Below are 15,447 nucleotides of genomic sequence, written 5' to 3' on the forward strand. Positions count from 1 at the left end.
TTTTCTGTCCCTAGGTGAAACATAAACTCTTCGTTACTTCTACCTTTAAAGGCTGAGACGGAGAATCCCAGAAGAACAAAATTCATCTGGGCACGTGAAACACAAAGACACCACCTCTGGCTCAGCTTGCTCTTGGGCTGCTAATCACCAGGCGCGAGGAGGGAGCACCAGGGAACAGCGGCTGCATTTTTTGGCTCTGTATTTTTCCCTAAACATCTGTTATTAGTCACCATCAGAGGCAAGAGTCTAGAGGGACATTGGTATGATCCAGTATGACCGTTCTTCCATTTTGATATTATGTTCTGATAATTTTGCCTTATGCAGCTTCAGGAAGCCAAGGCATGGTAATGTCTGGGCAAAAGGGCATGGATCAAACGTTGCTGTCAAAGCCCATTCATTAATATTTTGGAATAAGCACATAATAAAAATGATGAAGAATCCACCCTTCAGCTTGGCTGTTTGCAGCAAATATTATAAGGGTATTAAACTAAACAATGGCTTGTACTCATCTGGCTCTCCAGATGTTTTCTATGACTCTTATTTTCTATCAATCAGTTAACCACGGTTTTTGCTTTCCTTAGCAACGTTATTTCCAAATCACAATCAAAGAAACGAACGGCAAATAATGAGGGCTAGATTGTGTTTGATTGCTGCTAGCTGCTCATGGGAAAGGAAACTGCAAGAAGCCCTGCCAATCCTTCACACTGGCAGACCGGCCAGGAACGCTTCCAGCTCCCCTGACCGCCCCCCAGGCGCGCTCCACGCCAAAGGGGCTCGGCAGCCGTGGCCGCTGCTGGGGAGACCCTACGGCTGGGGACGGGTGGAAGCATGCGGCTGATTGCTCTACGGGGCAGGAGATGCAGAATCGTTTATTTCTCTTTCCACCCGGTCCTTTATTACAGCCTCCCCAGCTCGCTCGTAGACACAGCAGGCTGCAGTCATTTGGAGTTTTTAGCGGGTGTTTTTAGCCCGGCTCCGCAAGGAAGCGCAGCTCTTATAATTGCACTGCGTGCATGTGCTTGAGTGCGTGTTTGTCTAACAACTTCTGAACTCATCGGCCAATTGTAGCTAGACCTGGCAGAAAGGTGGTGTTTCAGAGATAATCCAGTTCATAAGTTTTTGTGCAAATAGAAAGCTGAAGAGTTTTCCTACTGGCAGAAAGGTTGCAGCCCACGCTCGGTTCTCGTCTGACATGGAGACAATCCACCTGGGAGAGAGAGGGGATGCACGCGAAGGAAAGCTTCAGTCAGAGCTTATACCTTATTAGATATCTGGGAATCCACTCCATAGCCACGGCTTCTCTCCCCCATGGGCTCCCTAGTGTCTGATAAGGGTGGAATTCACAGTGCAGCAAGAGTATAATTCATTTAAAATGTCAGTCAGCCACGAAACACTAACTCCATTGGAAACTAGGCTTCCGGAATGATTCCGGTCTTCATGGAAATACTTGTTCCCTCATACACGGCAAAGCTTCAGGAGGAACTATGGGTATTTCTCCACTGCTCCCAGTCTCCAAGCGAGCTCTTTCGGAGCTATCACTGCCCAGTGCTACACCGGGTCTTTCTAGCGACCGCTGCCTTTAGAGCTTCAGCGAGGAAACTTCTTTTCTCAGAGCTGGGCTCATCAGTCATAACTTGCCTGAAGAGCCAGATTCACAAAAGAACACCCCATTCCCTTTTAGTCTCTGAAAAAAAAAAAAAAAAAAAGTCCAGATTTCTCAATGGCTTCCTGGCCAGAAAGAATTGCTGGCTGCTGAGCACTTGTGGAAAAATGCTCTATTGAGAAGTGTAAATGAGAACGGAATCTTTCTGAAAACCTGGATCCGACTGGGGACTATCAGCACTTGAAAATTTGGCCCTCATTGCTTTTGAAATACTTAGCTCTTAAATGAGCAAAATCAGAAGTGACTTTTCAAAAGCCTCCTGCCTTCATCCCCCCTTATTCCCAGGTAGCACTGAAAATACTTGTGGTATTGATGTCAAGTATTGTGCTCAAACCAGGGGAAAAAAAGAGACATTTCAGTTGACTGAATGCTCAGGTTTCCTCTAGATACTGTTTTAATAGCAGAGTCATTAGAAAATTCCCCGATTATTTGTATTGTCTTCTCATGTTAAAAGACAGAATGTTATTTCTTAATTTCAATATTATTATTGAATAGGGATAGCTATTCCCTGCAGAACAAATGCATTATTCTGGTCCACTTGGGGATCTGCATTCTTCCTGGCTGCTACATTTCCCTGGGAACGAATGCTAATATCATAACAGGTATTTGACAGAGGTATTAAAAAAAAAGAAAAAAAAAGAAAAAAAAGAGGTATATAGGTATATCAAGTCATTCGATTAGTGATAAAGAGGAAGAGAGAGCTCAACACACAGAGACACATGCGAGCCCTCCCATCAAAGAGAATCCTGTGTAAAATGGGACAATTCTGATGCCTCATCTTGGCGGAATTTAAGTCAACGCTTCATTTGCCACAGCTCTGAATGGGAACAGGGTCCCAGTGACAAAGAAAACAAAATTTATTTCCCATACAGCTACGCAGTGTTGTTGGACTTCAATAGGGTGCTGCAAATACATCCTGGGAGTTAGACTCTGGCTCTGTTAAAAGTCAGGGTTACAAGAGATTGCTCTGAGATTGTAGGCAGGACAGATCAGATACTACACGAGCAAGAAGGAAATACAAACCTCACAGAATTAACATATATTGTCACATTCTATTAAGGTTTTCTGTAGGGCTAGATCAGATTAAATGCACTGAATCCCAGTCTTCTTACGGCATATGAAAATATCGTCATGGATAGAATTTTTTCATTAGTGAATAAAATGCAGAATAATGAACAGTAGACAAAAAAGAGAGATGTAAAGCCAATCAAAGGAAGGGCAGATGTTTAAAAAGTCTTTCACTATTCAGGATTGTGATCCAACAAAAGCAATTATGTTTCTGCTTTCTCAATTTCAAAACAGCAGAAAAGAGCTTTGAGGTTTTTTCAGTGCTTATGGTCTATCTCCACACCGTTAACTGAACAGAAGGTAACATAATACCAAACATAGCCAAAGGCAACTGATTCCATGCAAAGCTTATAATTTGGGACATCCAGTGAGTTAAAGGGGATCGTAATCAAGAAGGAGAAATATATATATATATTCAAAAATTGCCAAAGAAATCTATAAGAAGCCTAATTAAATTCTGTTGTAAATCTGGAAGAGGAATCATAAAAACAAAACAAAAACAGTGCCTACAGGTGGAAATTACACTTGGTAACTGCCCTTTGAACTCATGAAAAAGACAATGCGTGGAATTTTGTCAAGGAACGGCTGGCATGTGGCGGCAGGAAAACAATGCTCAGTCTTGGCAAAGTGCTGAATACTATTTTTGCTCAAAAATTGTTGTGTTGTTTTTAAATGGATAAATATCAAAGATGAAACCATAAATACAGTCCACCGGATTCCTCCCTGGAATCCCTAGCCGTGCACCTAAACAAAAGTCAGCGAGGCTGAATAGGAGAATATTCAGTGAATGCAGAATATGTATGGTCCAAAATGCGAGAGAATAGAGAGAAATGAGACAGAATCGAGAGGGAAAGGGTTCAATGCCAGTCATTCTACAGCATGAGAGAACCACTTTCTTAACAGCAATACTCTTCCTATATTACCTGATGCACAAGGCCTGATGTAAAGAGATGTTGCTTTCTTCTCAGAGTGCATGTACTGTGCCTTAATAAAAATGGAGAAGGTTGCACTCTGCCCTTTGTAGCAATCACACAATTTATTAAGAGTGTGCAAGTGAAAGGGGTATACAGTCAGACACAAGGGCACGCAGCCACACAATAGAAAGCTATTGAAGTCAGTGGAGATTGTGCCAGGGACTTCAGTGGGGCTGAGATTTTGCTCACAGTGTTTTCATTCTCCTTCTGACTGTTGTTCTGCAGTCCTATTCAGACAACTCAGGACGTTTCCTGCTTCCTTGGCTTCTCCACCTAGGGAGCAGGAAGCACAAAGTCTGATTTTCGCAGGTAAGCAGGCAGAATTGCTTCAAGGCACCACATGATTAAACTGGGCATGGTCTTTTAAGTGCCTCAAACACAGCTTAGGCAGAGCGTAGGTGCATACTGAGGGTCACATACACAATCCTGCTGATCTTCACTAGGCTGGTACACTGCTAGGTGGGACTCAGCTTCCAGAGCCAGCACGAGCGAAAAGAAGTGCAGCTTTTCTGCATGAAGAGGAGCTGGGGCCTGTTTTCCCCTGCTGTGGAAAGGGCTAGGGTACAGGAAAAAGGTTTGGTCAGAGTGTGGGGCAGGACAGGGGGGAACAGGGAACAAGGCTATTGGTTCTGCCAGGGAAAGAAAGAAAGAGAGGCACCAGCTACTGTTCCAAGACCCAGACTTCTGCCTCCTTTTCCTGTTTCCTTTCACAGTTTACCCCCACCCCGCACCAGACACCCAGCTTGCTTTCTGAGGTACGTGCTAACTAAAAGCTTCTGAACCTGAGGCTGCATAGTTGTGTTAGCTCAGGATCAGCTTACAGTAAAGCAATTCCCCAGCTGGCTTGGAAAAAGGACAAAACAGGCTCACCTCCATCTGCAAAAGACCATGTTAGCACAGTCTCATACACTCTTGGTTTCAGCATTCGCAGCCACTTCCTTTCAAAAGCAACTACTGCTGTCTACCTTTTGTGCGATTGCCTGGCAGCTGGAACGCTCTGGGAAATAAGTTTTCAGTTCTCTTTAGCCTAAGGTTTGCAAGTCTGTTACGGGGACTCTCATTGAGAGACAAGAGGTAGCAGGGGAGAGGACCACATCATGCTTCATAGTGAAGTTAGCGACGGTGCAGCCGAGAAGTCAGGAGTCGTGGAGCTAAACAGAGCAAAGGCAAGCTACTGCTTTCGCATCGCGTGTAGACAGGCATGGAGTGAAAACCAGGGTTCAGAGCTTCCCTTTCTCAGTGGGAATACTCATTACCTGCTCCACTCAAGGTAGTCCTTTCTACTCCCTCTGGCTCTATGAACTGTGACTTCTAGGCTTCACAGTGACACAGTTGATGCAGAGAAAACAGAAGCACTGTCTCATTCCCACTCTCACCTAAATTCTTCTGATGAGACCTCCTCCTTTACATTGCTGTAGAGTCTGCTGAGATAGGTCTGGAGTCCCACTTCTGGGGCACACATTCAATAGGCTACTAACAAAAAGCAGTGTCATGACAAGCCCCATCCCAAGGGAGAACAGAGATGAGCCACTTGTCTAAAATGTGTGAATAAGGTAGCTAAAGCCAGGACAGCCCAGTTCAGAAGCTAACATTCAAAGACACCTTTAACTGTAAATCTGTCAGGGAGAAAAATTCCCCTCATCGGGATTTCCTATTTGCTTAAATGGCATTTAGCTTGCTGAGCCCATTTGGAGGTATGTTTACATTCATGGGTATGAATGTAATACCCATGTATGAATGGTCTGCTCTGTCCATGATCCAAACCACAGGAATATATGGCATTCTGGTCCAAGAGATAAGGCGTGTTAGCTCAGGTATAGGCACAGAGCTGAGGGACCAGAGCTGGGTCACCATACGTGACAAGAGCAGGCATATGTCTCACTGTGTTTATCTATGCATGGTTGCTTTTTAAGTGCTAGCTCTCCTCAGTCAATGTGCAGGGAATTTGAGCTTCATCTACTTGCACACTTTGCTAAAACCTTAGCCCAATCTTGTGACCTAACTCAGGATTTTATTCGCTGCTGATCACAAAAGCCAGAGTGCACACTCTAGCTTGAATCTTCAAATTGCTGGGTCAGTGGAGAGGCAGTCTATGTGGACACATTCAAGCTCTGTTGAGGGCCAGCTGTTAGCACAAGCAAAGTGAGAGTGGTGACTTAGACTGACCTTTGCCCGGGTTATAATGGGCTATTATAACAGCCATTTAACTGGTGTCCTGTGTCCTGGAAAGGCAGGCTGTTTGATGACATGAAGTGAGAGGTCAGAGTATTCTCCTCCCAGGATCAGCAGTCTTTCCCCCAATCACCCAGCGATGTCCAAGCCTGTCTCTCTTCCACGCTCCACTGCATCCCCCGACTTCTGAGGGCCAGAGTAGCCCTGGGGACCTGCTCTGCTTTCTCTCCCTTGGGGTAACAAAACTGGATTCTAGGATGTTGTGAGGCACCTCTTGGTCTGCCCATACACATAGTGGAATACTGTCACGTGCTGGGTGTACCAGTCACACAGAAGCTCAGGCTGGGAGACAGAACCAAATACCTGAATGGTGTTGTTAAAAAAAATAAAAAAATAAAAAAAATCCCAATAGTAAAAAGTAAGAGCATTCCAATGCTTCTCCTCAGCATGTAGTCACCACCTCATTGCTGCGACCGGCTGGCTGCTTGGATCCTCTGTCCCTGCTTCACCACACTTCACTGCCAGCCTGCCTGACTTTGTCCTGAAGAGGAGTGCTCTGACAGTCAGGTGGCAGTGTAAGGAGCAGGGCCAATTAAGAAGTGGTTTAAAAAGCCATCCCTTACTACCTTTCAGCAGATAGTTGGTGCTTTCCAGCAGAGATTTATGCCTGAGTACGTGTCATTTTGATCACAGCACCCAGGGGGGCTACAAAGCTCATCAGAACAAATCCATAGGCAAATATCCAGTGTACACAGAGCTTTAAGTGTCTTACACAACACTGTGAATTTTGATTCAAGAGCTAAGCACTGGCTTCCAGGTATCATGTAGTATCAGTATCAGGTATCAGTGCATCATAGCACTGAGGGCTGCTATTAGACAAGCTCTCCTGAATTCTGCTGATCGGGGTTAAGATGTGGCTGCACTCAGCCATCTCCAGAAGTTTGTCCCCTTTCTCACTTTCTCCAGAGTTTACTGCCCAGTCAGTTTTGCAATTTAACTCATTGTCTGATTGCTCCTTGACAACCACTTCCATAAAGCGATCCAAGTTGAAAGAGAAGGGCTTTTGAAGCTGGCCTTTTCTGCACAGCTTCTTGCAGCATCCTACACAACTTACCAAAGGAGCACGGGGTGCAGCTCACAGGGACAGAAAGCGCTGCAAGGCTTTCTGTTTCTGGGATTCATGCTCTACTTCAACAGGTTAGTTACAGTCCCTATGGGGTCTCTTGGAAAGGAACATGGAAAATGCAAAAATACCTCAATTACAACCTTACTCTGCCCCCACTAGACTCCTTTAAACTGGTTCTGTGGGAACAGATGGCATAGGAATTGGCTCTGTTAGATTTGTACGAGCTGGGAACTCCCTCGTGCCAAGGGAATCCTCGAATGGGGAGATTCGGCGCCTCTCCAGCTCTTCCAAAGTGGGTCAAAATGATTTAAGAATCTGGCCCGTTGTGTCCTCATTTCCTCTGTAAATCAGCTCAAATAACAGGAGATGATGGAATGGTGAGAAGGCAGAGAACAACATTTCAAAGAGGATCAAAATAAGCCATTTTAGCTTTTGTACGTATAAACATGCATAATATGACATTTTGTTTAGACAGTTATTTAAAAAGAAACTTACAATCTTTTTAATTAAAATGAATGCAAAGGAATAGGGTATAAATATGAAGCCAGGAAGGTAGGAGGTGACAGCATTCAGCTTTCCACACAATTGTTTTTCAGTTGTTTTGGAGTATAATAAAATTTTGTTTTCCTTTGCAATTTTTCCACAATGTTTATGTTTGTTTTAGATAACAGATTAACTGTAGGTGACTTTCATTTTTTCTGTATGTCCTGTCATGTGTCGGCAGCCCTCATTTTACAGATAGCATAGGAACAGTGAATGGGATTATAAGAGAAAGGAGAAAGAGAGAGAGAAAGATGGCCATGAGGGAAGAGCACACCTGAATTGTGAATCTGATACTGTCTACAATTGTACTGCCGTTATTATTAAAATACTGCGGGCTCCAAGTCTCATTACCTTACCTTACCTCTGCCATTTCCCCCACTGCCTATTTCGCTTTACCTCTGCTGTCTGTCCACTGAACTCGTGAAATGCTAAACAAGTTTTGATATTTACCTGTTTACGATTAAATTGCAAAATGATCTGCTTAGTTCTGTTCTAAATTAAGGTCTGCATTAAATGTCATAGCATTTATCTTTCATAAAACTAGACAGCAAGGACACTAATTTCCCAGGCACTCAATCACTGCCCTGTGCCACTGGAGAGCAGCTCGGGGAGGCGCGTGCCCACTGTTCACAGCTCGCTGACAGTGCCGAGGCGGAATCATAAAAGTCAATTAATCATTAAAAGCTGTTACTAGCCTGTATTGAACCGCTCTGGCGCAAAATGTTAATCAGCCCCGCATCGATACAATAAATTCCTGCAAATTGGAGTGGTCGATAGAGCTGAGGCCTGGCGGATCAATGGAAGGGCACGAGGCCCCTCCACTGGGCCCCCCCAACATGGCTGCCAGGTGGCCGCCATGCCCCTCCTGGACGGCCCAGCATCGCCATTGCCACAGCAACTGCATGTCACCCCCAGCCCCGCTTTCTGGGGCTGAGGTGGGCATCGATGTGTCACCCTCCCTGATGGCTCTGTCAATAGCGCTTAGCAGGGGAGGGCGGCCGTGGCCAACACGCTGGGGCGATTTAATCGCCCAAGGCGCTGCATGCCACCGCATATGTGCGGGGCTAAGCAGGGCTGGGGGCAGTGCAGCCCGCACCATGTGCCATTAACCTGGGTGCTGCTAGCAGAGGAGCACCCTGGAGCATTGTGGGTTAGGAATTTATGCTCTGACGAGTGTAATATGTTACTCATGAATGGCCGTGCAGTTGTTTATTAATCCCCCAGGGGCCCCAGGACAGTGTTTTCCTGTGGCCTCCGCTGCGCTGCTGCCAGGCACCCAGCAAATGGCGTCAGCACGCCCGGGGCTGGTGATGGTGGGGGGAAAGAGGAAGGACAGTTCTGCTTCGGCACCTGCATAGCCTTTTTTCACACATAAATGTCGCTGCCTTGAGAATATGAGCAGTAAGAGTGAGCCACCCCTGCAGAGAGATACTTCAGGCCTTTGTTTTTCAAATCAGTCATACGTTTTGATGTTGGTTACATCCTTGCTGCCCTCATCCCTGGGGCCAGAGTGCACTTCCATCCTTCCCACACAGACCTGCCGGCAAGACTGGGACAAGTGGGAGAGCTGCCAGCACAGAAATTAGCACAATGGGAAGTACCGCATCCCCAGAGGGAAGGACTGCATCCCCAGTGGGAAGGGCTTGGTCCCCAGAGGCCATCTCTACACTCCCCCTGCTCCCTTCTGCTGCTGCTTCTCCCCAGAGAGCAGAGACCCGTGCTTCCCATCCACAGAGCTGTCAAAGGCTCAGCTGAGCCCAATCCATTTATCTCCTGTTACTGTTATTAAATCTGACCTGCAGTGGGGGGGAAATAGCATTTTTAGGATTGCAGGATATTAAGAAGCCTCTTTAGAGATGAAAGAAATGCTGGATACTGTTACTCCAGGGAAGGATTGTGTTCCACCAGTTTCATTGTCATTTAACATAAAACATAAAGGTTAATGCTGAATAAAATAATACCCATGTTGATTATTTTAATAGTCTCAAAGTATAACTTTTTCCCTGGACTGCAGTTATCTAATCCATGTGCTGTACATGCGCCGGCAGTATTTTGTACTTTTCCACAGCGCTGATATGATGGTTCCATTAAGTTGGGCACCGAGAAGCTATTGTGTGTATCTCTTGTACAATCATTCCATACTCTACGGAAAATGGAAAATATACGGATCCAAAGACATGCTAATTCCCAAGGTTTGTACAATTTTAAAGATTAATAAAAAAGTCCATCTTATTATTATCTGAGTTATAGGAAACATCAAAATAAATTAGGAATCCTGCTGCAAAGAAATCCCCTATTCAACATATTGAGACAGGATGATGTTATGAGTGTTCAGACAAAGGTAATACAGTGCCTCTACTTAATTGCCCTGACACCTTGCTCAGTTCCTCCAGCTATACTCTGAGAGCTAAAAAAAACCCTCTCATTGTTATTAATTGTATTCCTTTTTAAATGTAATGTCATATCGCTGCGGGCTGAGCTAATGAAACATACCCATATTACCAAAATAGGCATATTTCTTTTTGTACAACACATTCTATCAAAACTGTCTGCTAAAGACATTGTGTTAAAGACCTTTCATAGAGCAATATAAAGAATATCTCAGCTACTCCAACATTTCTATTACATGATTATTAAAATGCCCAGGAGGACTAAACAATATAGTGTGGATCCAGTTATCATATAAGACTTTAGAAATATTGTTAATTCCTGCCACTGATTTATGTTAATACTAATGCTAGATTACATGCTGTGGCTACTAAACAGCCACTGCATACCAATTCACACAAAGAGAGTCTCTCTCCACTCTATGGGAGCTGCGCTCTTCTTTTATAATGAGAATCTGAATTATTTATCTCTCTTTATCCTACAGTAGTTCACTTGACCACAATCACTTTTCCCCTGTTTCTACTGCACATCAATGCACGTAAACATGACACAATAACAACCACTGCCTTAACATATTTCAGCCACTTTAAATCACATGAAATCAGTCAGAGGATGGAAGCAAAAGTATTGTGCTTGTACTGAGCTTGAGAAAGGTATGAGTGCCTAAATGCTAAAATGACACCCCCACACACACCCACACCAAGTGTCTCCAGTGTATTTTAAATACAGGTCCAGTCAACATCATAAACTGAGCAATACAGAATATTTCCTTGTTGATGGCTCCTGCTGATGGCAGCTTCTTTCAGGTGCCTGCTACCTTTCACAGCTCTACCTGGGTGTGAACAGCTCCTCCGCAGTGTTTTTACAGACCCACTTACCTCTAAATGGGACTCCAGGAAGAAACAGGAACATAGGTAAGATCAACTAGAGTCTGTTTGAGTGTTCATGTAAGAAGGCTGGGTCCAGTTCCATCTTATTCTGAATCAAGGGCAGGGATGTGACCAAGGTTCTTTTACGTCAGAACTGAGTAGTACATCTGCTAGTTATAGGGCAGTCTGTGGCATATTTTTGGAAGTGTTTTTAACCTGTCTGTAACATTTGTTGTGGAGTCATTAATCCTAGATTTATGCATTATTTGTCAGAATGTACTTCATCCCCTTCATATGTGGCACACATGTCTCAGCTGAATTCCCCATGTGATGTTTGCATGTTGCAGCCCCAATGCCTGCTGTCTCACTTTGCACTTTGGCTGGTCTTGGATCATCAGAAAAATAGGAATCCAGTCCTACTGAATTAGTCCTGAGGACCCTGGTAGAGACCTCTATGGCAAGGGCTGGATCTTCTGTTTTCAAAGTGAAGAAGCTCACAGTACATCTGGGGTGCTATTTCAGCAGTATCCTAACAGTGTACCTCACTGGTGCTTCTACACCTTTTGCAAACATCAGTGAAAAGCAGGATGTTCTTGGTCATGGCAATGGTCCTGTAAGAGGCAGTATGCAGGTTGCCACTGCGTACTGATTTGTGACCTAGGCTCCAAGCAGAGTTAGGTCTTGACACCAGAGACTTTCTTCAGCTTGTCCTCACGCTTGCTCGCTTCCCCACACCTGCACCTGCAATGAAGAGCCATCACCACACTATTACTCTGGAATGGCAATGGGAGAAAAAATGCTGAAGAGAGAAAAGTGTGGGGCTTTGTTGTGAGAAACAACCAGTGAAAACAGAAAAATGTGTGGGAAGGGAAGAAAAGGAAAGGGAAGAGAAGGGAAGAATCCATTTAAAGGAATTGATTAGGTAGAATGGTTTGTGGGTAGGTGTGACTGTGTGGAGGTTTGAAACCACAGAGATGGGTATATGTGTGCCATATTAAAAGACAGGGTCATTGTAAAGGTGTGAATCTCAAGGAGAACTCTCATGGTGAACTCTGAAATACTTCTTTCACTGGAAGAAATAGATGTGCCTAGGGCCTGTGCTTCTGGACAACAGCAGAGAGGAACTTAAAGTCAAGTTGTGTGGAATTTAAAGCTGGAGAGGCTGTTGGACTCTGCTGCTTCCCTGCAGAGACTATCTCTGTCTTCATTTCTCCTTCTTGTGTCTGTTTTGCTTTGCATGCTCTGTGATTACCCACATGTGCTTGGCTAGGTAAGGATATCTGCTGGTTGGTGAGGCTGGAAGGGAGGGGAACATGATATCTCTGACAGGGGTAGGGGAAATGAGCAAGGCAGGTGGATCAGAAGTGATGCAGAAACAGTGCAGGCATTCCAGGGGCCTGTGTGCATGATGGGATCCTTGGAAATGATGCTGACCATGTGCTCTGACCACGCTTGGTCTGAGGAGATGATCCCATTGAACAATGTGACACTGATCCATCACAACTGGCCAACAAAAACTCTTTCAGTCAGCCAATGAAGCCTACCCCACACAATTTATTGCTGTTATTGATATATTGCCTGAGAGGTGGGCACTCTGAATTCCAACTACTTGTAATAACCTGTCAGGTGCAGGAAAATACCCCAAAGATGGTATTTTAATTCAGGAAAACAGAAGGGAAGATTTCCTGTGGTATAAATTAGCCTACCTTCAAACTCTTCAGTGTTGTTGTATTAATTTCTTTTATCTGACTTACTGGGTTTGGTGGCACTGGTTATCGTGACAAGCCATTTTTCTTTAGGGAACTAGAAGTCTAGAGACAGAGTTTAACCATCATCATGCCAGTCTAAATCTAGAGTAATTCTACTGAGTCTGATACAGTTACACTAGACTTGCAAAGTAAGAAATGAGGTCAGAATCAAGTCATAAGGAAAGATGACATTTAGCATCTATCAGAGTTGATGAACATTTAACTTGCAATATTTAAAACCACTGGTATTTTAGTCAGATAGGAAAATGCACTCTCTGAGTCCAATTTAACAAAGTCTAATTTCAAAAACTGAAGCCCAGTTCTCCTAATCTGAGCGACTTTAGATACATATGGGAATATCAAAACATGATTGCCCTGAAACTCAATCTTCTTCTTTTTAATTAAAGAAAGAATTCTATCTTAGTCACCTGAGAATCTGAAAGATACTCTAAGTATTTGACACTCAGAAGAACTTTTAACAGATAAATTATGAGGACAAGAGACAAAAGCTACCATCGTTTGTAAAGCAAATTTATAATAAAACTAAAGATACTTTAATAATTCAGGGAAAAAAAAAAAAAAAAAAAAGAGCTAATCAATCCTGATCTTCAAATCCTTTCTTCAAGACAAAAATAAACCTATTGCAGGAATTAATTTAAGTTATAAAAAGTTATGACTAGATCTCCAACTGATGCAAATCAGCATAGCTCCACTGATTTCAATGGACCTTTACCAATATAGGTTAGATGAGAATCTGATTCTCAGATGCTTTGTAATTTTTTCTCCTAAACAACAAATAAAATATGCTTTTTAAGCCAACATCTGTCTTATGTCATCATTTTTCAAACAGCCTGCACTTTCTTATGCAACAGATCTCCCAGTTTCTCTGTGTTAACATTTTAGGAGTAACACAAATCTTTAAGAAATTACTTTTTTTTTTTTTTCAAACCAAGTTGTGCAAGCTGGATAAAATAAATGTCTTGTACTATACACAAGACCCCCTCCCCCTGTCTGTGAAGGAAGAACTGGACAATGTTAAAGGGTTAATCTTGTTCTGGGATAATTTCTCTGGCTTTATTCAGGCTAGCACAGATAGGAGCGCACATATATTCCCGTACCCTATATTGCTTAGCTGGCTTTTGTTGGAAAAGTTTTACTGGGCACATCCTCTTTTCCATTTTTGAGGTAAGTTTATAGCCAAAGAGTATTGTATTGAAAAAGTAGACGTGAAACGCTACTAAGCTATGTAGATCACACTGTGCTAAAACTCCTCCTATCCCTCCAGGCAAAAAGTGTAAAAACAAACAGTTTTTACAAAAACTCGCAAATTCCAGGCTGACATTGGAGATACTTGCACTGCTACAGGATGCCGGATGGTGCAGACCACAAGGCCTCAACTGGTCCTCCATTGCCAGGGCTGGTGTCCTGGGCAGTGCTGGCCCAGCTGTCTTGCATAGCCATATGCAGAACCAGATGAGGGGAGCTCTTGACCTGGAGGGTCAAGAGCTACCTAAGGCCATTTAAATAACACCAAATTTGTCACCAAATATGAAGCCACACAATCTGCTATACAATCTGCCGCACCGTGCTACACTTAACTTTCAAGAGCAGAAATTACAGATGAGAAGCAAGCAGGAAGCGGAGACAAATGGTGGAGCTCTGATACACTATGCCAAACCGATTAAGCAGTCAGGCCCATCGGTAAAATTGCCTGGAAAGAAAACAGCTTTGTGCCCTTCCTGAGTACGGCACACAGAGAACTGGGAATGCTGTGGGGCTGAAAGGAGACCCAAGCCAACCAGCAAATTGTGGTGCACTGGCTAGAGTGATTTCTGTCCCCGTGGTGCCCTTGGTTTTATGGCTGTAAAGGTCCCCAGATCACTTCCGAATAACTTTCTACTAAATGCTATGAAATTGAAATCTGTGTAGTTTTTCTCTTTTTGGTAGTGAAGCTTCTAAAGCTTGGGCATCCAAAACTACAATTCAGTTTTGTGCTGTATTCTTTTCTGCTTGTAAGTGTGTTTTTTGGTCATAACAATGGTAGAAGGATGGAATGCCACTTATCTATTATCCATCAGGCTGCCATTACAAACATTAAACGGCTTCCCGACTTTTTCAAAATAAAAAGAGCCAGCAAATATTTAATGCTATACAATAATTAGAAAAGTCTGGAATTGTCTCTCATTCGTTAACCTTAATCATATCAACCTGTTCACATACATTAGCGTATCAAACGCCAAAAGCCTGCTGGGAACCCATCCCTTTGCCAGCTGGTATGCACTGTGTTTTACCAGGGCTCCTTTTTGTATGGGAAGCAATGAAAGAGCGTCGACTGTGGTTTGACAAAAACATGGTAACCAGCAAACACATCTGGAAGTTTCTGAGAACAAGCACACACACTGTGTGTTCATTTATTTTCCCACAAACAGGGAGATCGACAAGAGAACGTAGCCTGTGAAAGTCACGTTCATCTGGGATAATATTATTGGAGCATCGTAGCATGTTACTGCAGAGGAAGCCCACATACTTCCAGGTTTTAACAGGAGGAGCATTCAACTGTTGCTCTGAGTACATGGATTGAGCCACGTAGAGTGACAAGGAATTTTGTCACTACATGTTCATAACACCCTGAAGAAGTTATGTGCTTTGGTGTACAGTGATATTGTTTTGTTTTGTTTCCCACAGAAGGTGGAAATAAATACAGAAATACAGCCTGCTGGAGGAGAGGATCAGCAAGAAAGGTGCACAAAGTAATACCTATGGATGGTCTCTACAGTCCCCAAGGGCAGAGAAGGGAAAGGGACACGTTATCTCGGCCTGGCTCCAAGCTTCATGGGTGCAGTCACAGTCACTCTGTTACGCACCTTCCTGTCCCTCCGCTGAATCATTTCATGAT

This window comes from Oxyura jamaicensis, chromosome 1, assembly GCF_011077185.1.
Source record: "Oxyura jamaicensis isolate SHBP4307 breed ruddy duck chromosome 1, BPBGC_Ojam_1.0, whole genome shotgun sequence".
Taxonomy (NCBI): Eukaryota; Metazoa; Chordata; class Aves; order Anseriformes; family Anatidae; genus Oxyura; species Oxyura jamaicensis.